The sequence below is a fragment of the Hyperolius riggenbachi genome, chromosome 6 (assembly GCF_040937935.1).
Source record: "Hyperolius riggenbachi isolate aHypRig1 chromosome 6, aHypRig1.pri, whole genome shotgun sequence".
Classification (NCBI taxonomy): Eukaryota; Metazoa; Chordata; class Amphibia; order Anura; family Hyperoliidae; genus Hyperolius; species Hyperolius riggenbachi.
The window spans coordinates 74652416-74666727 of NC_090651.1; the positions used below are offsets into that span (position 1 = coordinate 74652416).

The window sequence follows — 14312 nt, forward strand, 5'->3', positions numbered from 1 at the left end:
GTTACGAAGATGGAAGTTATGTATGTGCAGTAAGTGCACAACATTGGCACAGTGAAAATGTCATGCTACAGTGAAAACGTAGCCTTACTCAGGCTTAAACCTAGATTACTTGTTTTAAAGTTTGCAACAGCAGATCATTGTTCTGCGTACTGTACCTGCTGGAAGCAACTCCATCATGTGACACCCCATCCTGCCTCCTCCTCTTTCGATAGCAACAGTTCATGTCGCTTGGCTATATCTGAAAGGCACATCTGTATGAGCTTATGGCCAGAACTGTTACGTTGCATTCCCTTCAGGCGGTGTTTATAGTGCATGTGCACATACGTTTTATCTTGCCCAAATAATTTTACCTGCCTCTTATCTGCTTTGAGCTAAAGGTCCGTACACACGCTCAACAAAAGTCACTGAAAATAGATGACCAACATTGCACAATCGACTTTACCACTGACTTTGTTGGAAAGATTTGTAGTTTTTGCACACCGACTCTGCAAACAATTAACTCATTTAAGCACTGCGCGTGCAAGCAGATGTATGATATGCGCACAGTCAGTAGAACAATATCGGTCAAATGACATTGCATACAGTCCTGTCCAAAAGTTTTGAGACTGTCAAAATTATTAGTTTTCACAAAGTTTGCTGCTAAACTGCTTTTAGATCTTTGTTTCAGTTGTTTATGTAATGTACTGAAATACAATTATAAGCACTTCTTACGTTTCAAAGGCTTTTATTAAAAATTACTCATGCAAAGTCAGTATTTGCAGTGTTGGCCCTTCTTTTTCAGGACTTCTGAAATTCGACTGGGCATGCTCTCAATCAACTTCTGAGCCAAATCCTGACTGATAGCAACCCATTCTTTCATAATCACTTCTTTGAGTTTCTCAGAATTAGTTGGTTTTTATTTGTCCACCCGCCTCTTGAGGAATGGCCACAAGTTCTCAATGGGATTAAGATCTGGGGAGGTTCCAGGCCATGGACCCAAAATTTCAACGTTTTGGTCCCCGAGACACTTAGTTATCACATTTGCCTTATGACACGGTGCTCCATCGTGCTGGAAAATGCATTGTTCTTCACCAAACTGTTGTTGGATTGTTGGAAGAAGTTGCTGTTGGAGGATGTTTTGGTACCATTCTTTTTTCATGGCTGTGTTTTTTGGCAAAATTGTGAGTGAGCCCACTCCCTTGGATGAGAAGCAACCCCACACATGAATGGTCTCAGGATGCTTTACTGTTAGCATGACACAGGACTAATGGCGCTCACCTTTTCTTCTAACAAGCCTTTTTCCAGATGCCTCAAACAATCTGAAAGGGGCTTCATCTGAGAATATGACTTTGCCCCAGTCCTCAGCAGCCCATTCACCATACTTTCTGCAGAAGACTAATCTGTCCCTGATGTTTTTTTGGGAGAGAAGTGGCTTCTTTGCTGCCCTTCTTGACACCAGGCCATCTTCCAAAAGTCTTCACCTCACTGTGCATGCAGATGCGCTCACACCTGCCTGCTGCCATTCCCGAGCAACCTCTGCCCTGGTTGCACTCCGATCCCTCAGCTGAGTCCTCTTTAGGAGATGATCCTGGCGCTTGCTGGACTTTCTTGGATGCCCTGAAGCCTTCTTAACAAGAATTGAACCTCTTTCCCTGAAGTTCTTGATGATCCTATAAATTGTTGATTTAGGTGGAATCTTAGTAGCCACAATATCCTTGCCTGTGAAGCCATTTTTATGCAACGCACGGATGGCTGCATGTGTTTCTCTGCTGGTCTCCATGGTTAACAATGGAAGATCAATGATTTCAAGCATCACCCTCCTTTTAACACGTCAAGTCTGCCATTCTAACCCAATCAGCCTGACATAATGATCTCCAGCCTTGTGTTCGTCAACATTCTCACCTGAGTTAACAAGACGATTACTGAAATGATCTCAGCAGGTCCTTTAATGACAGCAATGAAAAGCAGTGGAAAGGTTTTTTTGGGATTCAGTTAATTTTCATGGCAAAGAAGGACTATGCAATTCATCTGAACACTCTTCATAACATTCTGGAGTATATGCAAATTGCTTTTATAAAAACTTAAGCACCAACTTTTCCAATATTTTTGACAGTCTCAAAACTTTCGGCCAGGACTGTACACGTGGCAGACTGCATGATATCGGCCCAACAGTCATCGGAGTTGATCCACTGGATGGATCAAGCAAAATGTCCATTGTCAGTTACTCATCATTGTCATTTGACTACATTTTTTGCACACGATTGTCATCCAATATGGAGAAATCTGTCACTTGTCAGAGGTTTCAAACGATTTGAGTTTAGCATGTGCACTTTACAGAAACAGCAGTCAGAAAGAGGGAGAAAGGATAATTCTACTGAATTCTGCTGAGATCATGCAAGTTGTAATTTGGAAAACTTTTTCGGGTACTAATATAAAGTTTGTCTTGTTTTGTTTTATCTAAGATGTAATGCAGTTGTGGAGCAAAGCAGAGATAGAAGAATTTGGGAAACTGTGTCTAAGTTTGAGGACATTGGGTTTTTTTTTTTCTGATGCACAAAACTGAGCTGCACATATGAATACTATGCACTCTGGTCAGGTTGACACATAACTTGCAGGTCAACATTCCTCTAGCTGCCACCCTGGTGACATCACAACACACCCCAGGGCAAGTGCAGCACACAAAGGGAGTGCTTACTGTGAATGGAAATGCGGTAACAAGGTAAAATGCTGCTGTTTGCTGTTTATCAAAAGGTCACCCAAATCTGGTTACTGTTAGATGAATGCTGAAGCTTCAGTGAAACTAATGGTTTCTTGTGTCTCTCAGCAACTATGGTGGAGACTACTCTGGGCTGGAGTTCCCAGGTCAGCAGAATTATAGTAGGGTTAACACTAACCGTATATAATGTCCTTGTAAAAAGGCGTGTTTTTAGAGGATGATTTTTGTGTATAATGTGCGGTTTTACATAATGAATAAAATTCCCTATTTTTTTTTATACAATATTCATTTATAAATTATTTAATCAGTGTTTGTCCTTTCTAAAATCTTTCCCCATCCCTATTTACATTTTGAAATTTATAACAGTTGGAAACATCTTTTGTACTGACAGGTGCATCACTGTGCATAGAACTCTCAGGTAACGAAAATTTCACAGAGGAAGAAATGATTTGCTTGTCATTTGAGCACTGTGATAATTTCCCACAATGCAAGGAAGTTAAACAGTAAACTAAGGACCATGGTCCTGACATCACACCGTGGGAGGGGTTTAACCTCAATATCAGCCATACAGATGTCCTTGATGATCTATTGGAGAAAAGGTAACAATTTCTTGTAGGAAAGGGGGGTATCAGCTACTGATTGGGATGAAGTTCAATCCTGGCTGGGTTAAAGTTCCTCTTTAAGGTTAGACACTAGGTAGCAAGGGATTTAGGTACCGTAGCAAGAACATTTTGGCCTTAGAACAGGATTTCTGTGCTGGAGGTTGGGCAAACTGATGAGTTAGGATGGATTGTCAGAAAAGCAGGTGCACTTTAAAGGGAATCTGAAGTGAGAGAGGGATATGGAGGCTGCCATATGTATTTCATTTTAAATAATACCAGTTGCCTGGCTGTGCTGCTGATCCTCTGGCTCTAATACATTTAGCCATAGACCATGAACAAGCATGCAGATCAGGTGTTTCTGACAAAAATCTGGCAAGATTAGCTGCATGCATGTTTCAGGTGTGTGATTCAGACACTACTGGTGCTAGACTGCCCAGCAACTGGTATTGTTTAAAAGAAAATAAATATGGCAGCCTCCATATACCTCTAAATTCAGGTCCCTTTAAGAACAGCTTAGAGGACAAGGCTCATACTGTAGTCAGGTTAATAATTATCTCTCTGCTGAGCTGACAGTTGCAGAGATTTAGCAAACTCTGAGCGCTGGCTGCTTTAATTAACTCCTTCCTCCCCAGGCATCAGAAAGTAAACTTAACCTATAAATTGCCAATATAGATGTGCGCAGGATTCTGGTTAGGCTTCTGGCAATGAGGAAGGGCAGGGCTCAGGGAGGAGATAATGGAAGAGGGAGAGAGGTGGGAGAGGTGCAGCTGAGAAGAGGGAGGAGGAGGCAGCAGAGAGAAGGGAAGAAGAGGTAGCAGACGCTACAAGGATCTGTAAGGACCAGGCAAAGCAGAAAATCTTCAGGTGCAGGAGCATTATACAGCCACAGTCTCTGCAGGATAAGGTAGGGGAACTCACACTTACTACACTGACAATGTTCTGTACTTCCCAAGTATTTGTCACACTATCCAGTAAACAGAAACTTGTGAAGCAAAAGATTTCTGGCGCTTAGAGCATCCTGTGCTGCGCAGGGAACAGTTAGTGAGGAGACCGTATGCTTGCAGGGGGATCAGTATGTGGGGAAAGGAGAGGGCACTGTATGAGGGACAGAGAGGGCACTGCATGAGGGGCTGGAGAAGGTACTGCAGGAGAGGGCACTGTATGAAGGGAAGGAGAGGGCTTGTATGAGGGGCAGAGAGGGCACTGTATGAGGGGGTGGAGAGGGTACTGCAGGAAAGGGCACTGTATGAAGGGAAGGAGAGAGCTTGTATGAGGGGCAGAGAGGGCACTGTATGAGGGGCTAGAGAGGGTCCTGCAGGAGAGGGCACTGTATGAAGGGAAGGAGAGAGCTTGTATGAGGGGCAGAGAGGGCACTGTATGAGGGGCTAGAGAGGGTCCTGCAGGAGTGGGCACTGTATGAGGGGCAGAGAGGGCACTGTATGAGGGGCTAGAGAGGGTACTGCAGGAAAGGGCACTGTAGAAAGGGAAGGAGAGGGCTTGTATGAGGGGCAGAGAGGGCACTGTATGAGGGGCTAGAGAGGGTCCTGCAGGAGAGGGCACTGTATGAAGGGAAGGAGAGAGCTTGTATGAGGGGCAGAGAGGGCACTGTATGAGGGGCTAGAGAGGGTCCTGCAGGAGAGGGCACTGCATGAAGGGAAGGAGAGGGCTTGTATGAGGGGCAGAGAGGGCACTGTATGAGGGGCTAGAGAGGGTCCTGCAGGAGAGGGCACTGTATGAAGGGAAGGAGAGGGCTTGTATGAGGGGCAGAGAGGGCACTGTATGAGGGGCTAGAGAGGGTCCTGCAGGAGAGGGCACTGTATGAAGGGAAGGAGAGAGCTTGTATGAGGGGCAGAGAGGGCACTGTATGAGGGGCTAGAGAGGGTCCTGCAGGAGAGGGCACTGTATGAAGGGAAGGAGAGGGCTTGTATGAGGGGCAGAGAGGGCACTGTATGAGGGGCTAGAGAGGGTCCTGCAGGAGAGGGCACTGTATGAAGGGAAGGAGAGAGCTTGTATGAGGGGCAGAGAGGGCACTGTATGAGGGGCTAGAGAGGGTCCTGCAGGAGAGGGCACTGTATGAAGGGAAGGAGAGGGCTTGTATGAGGGGCAGAGAGGGCACTGTATGAGGGGCTGGAGAAGGTACTGCAGGAGAGGGCCTGTATGAGGGGCAGAAAGGGCACTGTATGAGGGGCTAGAGAGGGTCCTGCAGGAGAGGGCACTGTATGAAGGGAAGGAGATGGCGCTGTATGAGGGGCAGAGAGGGCACTGAATGAAGAGTAGAGAGGGCTTGTATGAGGGGCAGGAGAAGGTACTATATGAGGGACAGCGAGGGCACTGTATGAGGGGCTGGAGAGGGTACTACATGGAAGGGCGCTGTATGAGGAGCAGGAGAGGGTCCTGCAGGAGTGGGCACTGTATGAGGAGCAGGAGAGGGTCTTGCAGGAGTGGGCACTGTATGAGGGGCTAGAGAGGGTCCTGCAGGAGTGGGCACTGTATGAGGGGCTAGAGAGGGTCCTGCAGGAGAGGGAACTGTATGAAGGGAAGGAGATGGCACTGAAAGAGGGGCAGAAAGGGCACTGCATGATGGGCTAGAGAGGGTCATGCAGGAGAGAGCACTGTATGAAGGGAAGGAGATGGCACTGTATGAGGGGCAGAAAGGGCACTGTATGAGGGGCAGAGAGGGCTTGCATGAAGCCCCAGAAGATCTGCCAACCTTAGTCCACGCCTTCATCACATCCCGACTGGACTACTGCAATGCTCTCTACACTGGCCTTCCAAAAAAGGTCTTGTACCGCCTACAGCTGATACAGAATACTGCTGCCAGACTGCTAACCAACCAACCCCGTCACTGCCACATAACGCCAGTCCTGCATTCCCTTCACTGGCTACCTATAGAATGGAGGGTCCTATTCAAGATCGGCCTACTGACATTTAAATCCCTGAATAATCTAGGCCCTGGAAACATGAAAGATATGTTACAGCTGCGTAGCAATCCCCGCATTCTCAGATCCACAGGTTCTAATAATCTAGTCATACCCAGAGTCCACTTGGAAACTTTTGGTCCCAGAGCCTTCTGTCATGCTGCCCCTACGTTTTGGAACTCCTTACCTCAACAGATCAGGACAGCCCCATCCCTGGACGTGTTTAAATCCAGACTGAAAACCCACCTGTTCAGTCTGGCATTTGCAGAAATATAACTTTTGTTGTGTGAATACTTCATCCTACTAACTACTGAATCTGAGAGAGCCTAAGCGCTTTGAGTCCTATGGAGAAAAGCGCTATAGAAATGTTATTGTATTATTGTATTGTATTATTGCATGAGGGGCAGGAGAAGGTACTATATATAAGGGACAGAGAGGGCACTGTATGAGGGGCTGGAGAGGGTACTACAGGGAAAAGAACTGTATGAGGGGCAGGAGAGGGTCCTGCAGGAGTGGGCACTGTATGAGGGGCAGAGAGGGCACTGTATGAGGGGGTGGAGAGGGTACTGCAGGAAAGGGCGCTGTATAAAGGGAAGGAGAGGGCTTGTATGAGGGGCAGAGAGGGCACTGTATGAGGGGCTAGAGAGGGTCCTGCAGGAGAGGGCACTGTATGAAGGGAAGGAGATGGCGCTGTATGAGGGGCAGAGAGGGCACTGTATGAGGGGTAGAGAGGGCTTGTATGAGGGGCAGGAGAAGGTACTATATGAGGGACAGAGAGGGCACGGTATGAGGGGCTGGAGAGGGTACTACATGGAAGGGCACTGTATGAGGAGCAGGAGAGGGTCCTGCAAGAGAGGGCACTGTATGAGGGGCAGGAGAGGGTCCTGCAGGAGTGGGCACTGTATGAGGGGCAGAGAGGACACTGTATGAGGGGCTAGAGAGGGTCCTGCAGGAGAGGGCACCATATGAAGGGAAGGAGATGGCACTGGAAGAGGGACAGAAAGGGCACTGCATGATGGGCTAGAGAGGGTCCTGCAGGAGAGAGCACTGTATGAAGGGAAGGAGATGGCACTCTATGAGGGGCAGAAAGGGCACTGTATGAGGGGCAGAGAGGGCTTGTATGAGGGGCAGGAGAATGTACTATATGATGGACAGAGAGGGCACCGTATGAGGGGCTGGAGAGGGTCCTGCAGGAGTGGGCACTGTATGAGGGGCAGAGAGGGCACTGTATGAGAGGGTGGAGAGCGTACTGCAGGAAAGGGCACTGTATGAGGGGGCAAGAGAGGGTAGTGCAGGAGAGAGCTTTGTATGAGGGGGCAGGAGAGGGCGCCATATGAGGGGCAGAGAGGGGAGCTTATGAGGGGCAGGAAAAAGCACTGCAGGAAAGGGATACTGTATGAGGAGGGTGTAGTGGCAGGAGAGAGTTTTACTTAAGTTGTATGTACACCCGCACTTCTCACATTATAACTTCTGCATTGTGTCTTTGTGACTGCTCATTTCAGGTCTGTAATTCACACCTATTTTGAGTGCTGTGTAATATGTCTACATAAAAAAATATCATTATACATGCAGTACATTTTATCTGCAGATCTTTTTCAGGTTTGTTAACCATAATATTTATTTTCAAAATAATAATGGATAATGGTACAGGAAGGTTTATGGGCAAGAGAGGGCACTGTGTGAGGAAGGTGTGTGGCCAGGACAGGAAGCTGGGCGAGGAGGGTGTATGGACAGAAGAGAGCACTGTGTGAGGAGGAGGAATTGGCAAAAGGGGGCGCTGTGAGAAGAAATGGTGTATGGGCAGGAGATGAGGCTGTTGTGTGAGGGGGGTGTATGCACAGGAGGATGCTGTGTGAGGGGGGAGGGTGTGAGGAGTCTGTAAGGACAGGATATAGTAAGTGGTTAGCGCTCTAGCCATGCAGCACTAGGTCCCGGTCCGTATCCCTGCTATGGCACTATCTGCATGGAGTTTGTATGTTCTCCATTTGTCTGTGTGGGTTTCCATGGGGCACTCCGGTTTCCTCCTAAATCAGAAAACATAAAGATAAATTAATCGACTTCCCCATAAATTGGTCCTAGACAACGATACTTATGCTACACAATACATACATAGACATATTACTATGGTAGGGATTCAATTGTGAGCCCCTGTGAGGGACAGTTCAGCGCTGTGAAGGATGTCAGTGCTACATAAATCCTAAATAATAATAATGTGTGAGAAGGGTGTATGGACAACTGGGGACAATGTGAGAGGAGGGTGCATGGACAAGAGGATGGGGTTGTGTGAGGAGTTTGTATGGGCAGGAGAGGAAACTGTATGAGGAGGGTGTATGGACAACTGGGGACAATGTGAGAGGAGGGTGCATGGACAAGAGGATGGGGTTGTGTGAGGAGTTTGTATGGACAGGAGAGGGTGCTGTATGAGGAGGGTGTATAGACAGGAGAGAGTGGTATGTGAGGAGGGTGTATGGACAGGAGAGGGCGCTGTATGAGGAGGGTGTATGGACAGGAGAGGGCGCTGTATGAGGAGGGTGTATGGACAGGAGAGGGTGCTGTATGAGGAGGGTGTATAGACAGGAGAGGGGGGTATGTGAGGAGGGTGTATGGACAGGAGAGGGCGCTGTATGAGGAGGGTGTATAGACAGTAGAGGGTGTATGGAGAGGATGCTGTATGAGAAAGGTATACGGACAGGAGAGGGTGCTGTATGAGGAGGGTGTATAGACAGGAGAGGGGGGTATGTGAGAAGGGTGTAGAAAGGTATACGGACAGGAGAGGGTGCTGTATGAGGAGGGTTTATGGACTGTGAGAAGGGTGTGTGGACAGGAGAGGGCACGTTATGAGGAGGGTGTGTTGACAGGAGATGGCGCTGTATGAATTAGATGTTAAAGTGGACCTGAACTCAGAACTTCCTCTGCTCTAAAAGATATGCAACAGCATACTAACCTTTAAAGAAAAATATTTGTTTGTTAAAACTGATACAAATCCTACAATAAATCTGCAGTGTTTCTACTTCCTTCTTTCATGGAGGCAGACATATTGTTAACATCCTGTGCTTGCAAATTAGCTGCACTGCCGTAGCAGTCAGCTGACACAGGGGAGAGATCAAAGTACAACCTGAGATAAGACACAGATGAGGGATAATCAGGCTAAACTCTCAAAATACATTCAGGGTGTATTTCTCTCTGTTTTCCTTCTGTCCTGTGGAAGAGTTCAGGTCCACTTTAACATCTAATTCATACAGCGCCATCTCCTGTCAACACACCCTCCTCATAACGTGCCCTCTCCTGTCCACACACCCTTCTCACAGTCCATAATGTGCAGTTATAACTGTCTCTGATTGCCAGGGTCTCCTGAGTGTATATAGGTTTGTGTAGAAAAACAGATGAAGAAGGAAAAAAAACTGTACAAAAGTAAAGTAGTGGTTCAAAGTTATCAACTGTCATTTCCAGATGATTTGTGTTGTTGATGTGTTACCAGTTAGGTATAAACTGGAACAAATGTGTCTTATAAGAACCCCTTCATTTTGCCTCACTGTAACTATTTGTAGTAATAACTGTTTTATTTCCAAAAGAAACAAAGGAAGTGAAAGAAGCGAGCTGGAGCCAAGCAGGAAATGCTGGCTCTTCAGTGGAGGAAATGCTTCTGGCAGGTGTGGCCATTCCTGTGTATACAGTTGCTTAGTGACTGTTAGTAAAAGCCACATTTTTAAAATAGGGAATATTGTATTGTTCACTTAGTGCCATCTATATAATCAAAAGGCATTTGAACTGTGTGCATAGCAAGCAGTTACCAGGCAGCAGTGAGGAGTCACCAGACAGCAGCAGTCACCAGGCAGCAGAATTCACCACCTGTCAGCTGCTCTCCAGCACCAGCCGGATGCTTGTTAGCACTTGGTACCAGCGCACTCAGTCGCAGTAACTGTCTCAGTCTGCTCCAGTCTGAGTCAGCCGGGGTCTTCAGCGCATGTGCAGCTGCATACTACCCTTCCTCCTGTTCCCCCACCCCCCCATTCCCTTTAGATTGTAAGCTCGCAAGGGCAGGGTTCTCTCCCCCTTTTGTGTCTTGGTAACCATTATACATTTTATTCATCATGTTAATTTTATCACTGTCATTCTATCATTTGTTTTTGTATCATTCTTTGTATTTTGTCTCTAATTATGTATCTTGTATTTTGGTGTACACCATTGTCTGTATTATGTACCCCATGTTTGTTTCTTACTTTGTACAGCGCCATGGAATATGTTGGCGCTTTATAAATCAATAATAATAATGCGCAGACCTAGTGCACATGCACAGAAGACCCCGGCGGCTGACGTCACTGAGCCAGATACCGGGGCTGATTACCACTAAATGGAGGACCGAAGGAGGACGGCAATGGACACATCCATGCTTATGGGGCTGGAGGAAGCCCCGGGTAAGTAAAAGAACTTTGTAGTGTGCCGTCTCTGGTACACTTTAAGCTGCTGGACACCAGGCTGCCACAGAAATGTAGTTCAAAATGATGTCCGCACACTCTAGGGTGTAAAAAAGTCCAAAACATTTATTGAGCAGTCAGGTACAGCATAAAATGGCTAACATGTTTCATGCTCAGTCCGAAACATGTTAGCTATTTTATGCTGTACCTGATTGTTCAATAAACGTTTTGGACTTCGTGTTGAACAAAATTTTAATGGCTAAAAGTATTAGAGGCAGAGGATCAGCAGAATGGCCTGGTATTTTAAAAGGAAATACATGTGGCAGCCTCCATATCCTTTTAACTTCAGGTGTCCTTTAAGCAGCAGTAATCCCTGTCCACCATTTTTAATGATTTCATTTTTATTTTACTGTATTGTAATATGCCTGAATATGAGGACTTTCTGTTTGTAATGCAAGCCTTGTACAATGATCAGCCACACTAAAACCACTGACTAAAGGTGGCGTGAGTAACAATGCCTATATTGTTACAGTGGTACCTGTAATGGGGAGAGATGTATGGAGGCAGCAGGTGTACAGTCACAGCAAGGTGACATGCACTTGCTTGCTGCATAGGAGTTGTGTAATTATAGACTGATCAGAGAGAGCTCCTGCAAACCCCTGCTATAATGGAAAGCACCCACGTTGGACATGCAAGTATCAGAACATGACCAAGAGCAAAGGAAGAGGGTGGCTGGTCTGATGAATCATCCTTTCCTTGGCTTTCAAATTCCCAGATCTCAGTTGAGGAAAGCATCAGTGAGAGGTGCTGGAAAAATTAGTCTGTTTCATGCAAACCCCACCTCAAGAATCCAGGCCTCAAATGATCTGCTGCTAACGTTCTGGTACCAGATGCCACAAGACACCTTCACAGAGCTTGTGGAGTCCATATCTCGAAGGGCTAAAATATAAGCGGGTTTTAATGTTTTGCCTGATCCTTTCTCACTTAGGGAAAGCATTTCAAGAAGGATACAAATAGCAATGAGATCAGCCAGAGGTCCTGCCCTTCCCTTAAAGGGAACTCAAAGTTAGAGGGATATGGAGGCTTCCATATTGATTTCCTTTTATACAATAACAGTTGCCTGGCATCCTGCTGACCCTCTGAATACTTTTAGCCATAGACCCTGAGCAAGCATGCAGCAGATCAGGTGTTACTGACAAAAATCTGACAAGATTAGCTGCATGCTTGTTTCAGGTGTGTGAATCAGACACTTCTTCAGGAAAACAGTTCAGCAGGGCAGCCAGGAAACTGGTATTGTTTAAAGGGAAATGAATATGACACCCTCTGTATCCCTCTCACTTCAGGTTCCTTTTAAAGTGTACCTGAAGCAAAATGAATTGTTAGAGTTAGATAGCTCAGTAATAGGAAGTCTGGATAGTCTAGAGCAGGGGTCTCAAACTCAATTTACCTGAGGGCCGCAGGAGGCAAAGTCAGGATGAGGCTGGGCCGCATAAGGAATTTCACAATCGCGGCGTCAGGATGAGGCTGGGCCGCATAAGGAATTTCACAATCGCGGCGTATCGCCGCCTCTGCCCGCCCCTCTCACTCTTCCTTCACAGAGAGGGGCGGGGAGAGGCGGCGATCCGTGTGGCAATTGACGTCAGGAGGGGCAGAGCTGAAGCTGAAAGCTCTGCCCATTCCAGGAAATGCCTGCGGATTGCCCCCCAGGCGATTTGGATCGTTTAGCGGCGGGGATGCGGCGGATTACTTGGGAGCACTGAAGCGAACTATAAGGAAGCTTTTGCCGGCGAGGGCCACAAAATATTGTATCGAGGGCCGCAAATGGCCCGCGGGCCGCGGGAGGCTTCCCAGGTCCTCATATCCCCACCACCACCAACAAGCTCTTCTTGAATATGCTTCCTGTCTGCCATGTACGAACTGTTTCAAACTGGCCATGCGTGAGTAACGTCCGTGCATGTACGACAGAACTGCTTCTGTATAGGTTTTTTCCTCTGTGCACGACTGCTTAGTCCTACTGGGCCTGCACAGACGTAATGTATGACCAGTACATATAAGCTCATACACAAAGTGAGCATGGCTACAAGAAAAAAAAGGGTCCTGGGCTGCAACAGAAAGCTGCAAGACAACATTTATATTGCGCTCTTTCTCCTGGCGGACTCAAAGCGCCAGAGCTGCAGTCATCAGGACACGCTCTATAGGCAGTAGCAGTGTTAAGGGAGTCTTGCATAAAGTCTGTGTAGTGAATGGGCCATGTTTGTTGGAATGAATGCATTAATGTTAAAATGGTACAGAAGACAGCTTAAAAAAAGTCCCATACCAACCTATGGAGAGGAAAGTCTCTGGATCCTATAGAGCCTTCCCGGTCCTCCCTCCGTGGCCTCGGTCCAGCGCTGTTACTCCCGTTGCAATTATTAAACCAACTGATTTCAATAAGCCTTTGGGGATCCTGAGGAAACTTTGGAAGCATACATGTTCCCCCCCCCCCCCCCCCCGAGAGCTTCTGAAGATACTGCACATGTGTGAGTGAGCATGCACTTCCACATACACAGTATGGAGTCACCCATCTTCAGAAGCTCTCGGGGGGACATGCATGCTTCCGAAGTCTCTCGAGGACTCCAGAAGGCAGCAAATTTGCACACAGGAGAGCGGGGGAATGAGAACACAGAGAGGACCAGGAAGGCTGAGATCCAGAGCCTTCCCTCTACATATGGTGAGTATCTGACTTTTTTTTTAGCTAGATTCAGACTTTATGAAGGCTGCCATACTTCTTTCCTTTTAAGCAATACCAGTTTCCTGGCAGTCCTCCTGATCCTGTTTCTCTAATACTTCTAGCCATAGACCCTGATCAAGCATATGCAAATCATGTACGCTGACTCAGCTGACTCAGGTCTTACTGAATTAGCCATATGCTTGTTCCAGAGTTTTGACTCAGACACTATGTATGCCAGAAGATCAACAGGACTGCCAGGCAACTGGCATTGTTTAAAAGGAAATAAATACAGCAGCCTCCTTATTGCTCTCACTTCAGGTTCCCTTTAATCCATCAGAGGTTGCAGGAATAGATCATCTAAAATGGTGAATGAAAGCTGCACAAACATGTTTACATGTCTGTCTGAACTGTATGTGTTCGCTGAGATAACAAGACCTGGGCTAATGGCATTCTGCCACCTAGACGCCAGGACATTACTGATAAGACAGAATGATGGAAAATAAGTTTGAATATTAAAAAATATAATTTCTGATAAATAGTATAGCATGTGTTTTAAAATAGCGTACTATAGTAAGGATTAGAATAGTGAAGGACTTCCAAGGTGAGCAAATAAATCTAGCTTGAGTTACCTGGGGCTTCTTCCAGCCCCTCGAAGTCATTTGAGTCGGTGTCTTCTGCACATGTGCAGGCGCACGCCCGCCCCACACGCAGACGTGCCCGCTCCACACACAGACACGCCCGCCCCACACGCAGACGCGTCCGCCCCACACGCAGACGCGCCCACGTCATCCCGGTGATTTGGATGCGCTCTGGATGCACATGGCCACACATGCGCAGAAAACGCCAAGCCATCGGGGGTCGGCGATCCTAAGGCCCATATACTATTACCCTTTTCCCCTGAGTTTTCGCCTAGGTGATATTTTTAAACTGTTAAACAACCAGCAAGCAAGAAAACACTCAAAAAAAATTCAC

General features: G+C 46.9%; 1 protein-coding gene across 1 annotated transcript in view; it reads left to right on the top strand.

The window, feature by feature from the left end:
* Positions 1 to 4080: 4080 nt before the first annotated feature.
* Positions 4081 to 14312, top strand: part of LOC137522465 (uncharacterized) — a 38692-nt gene continuing 28460 nt past the window's right edge. The window contains exon 1 of the mRNA XM_068242532.1: positions 4081 to 4201. The gene's annotated coding sequence lies outside the window, so the exon portion shown is untranslated. The remainder of the gene's footprint in view (positions 4202 to 14312) is intronic.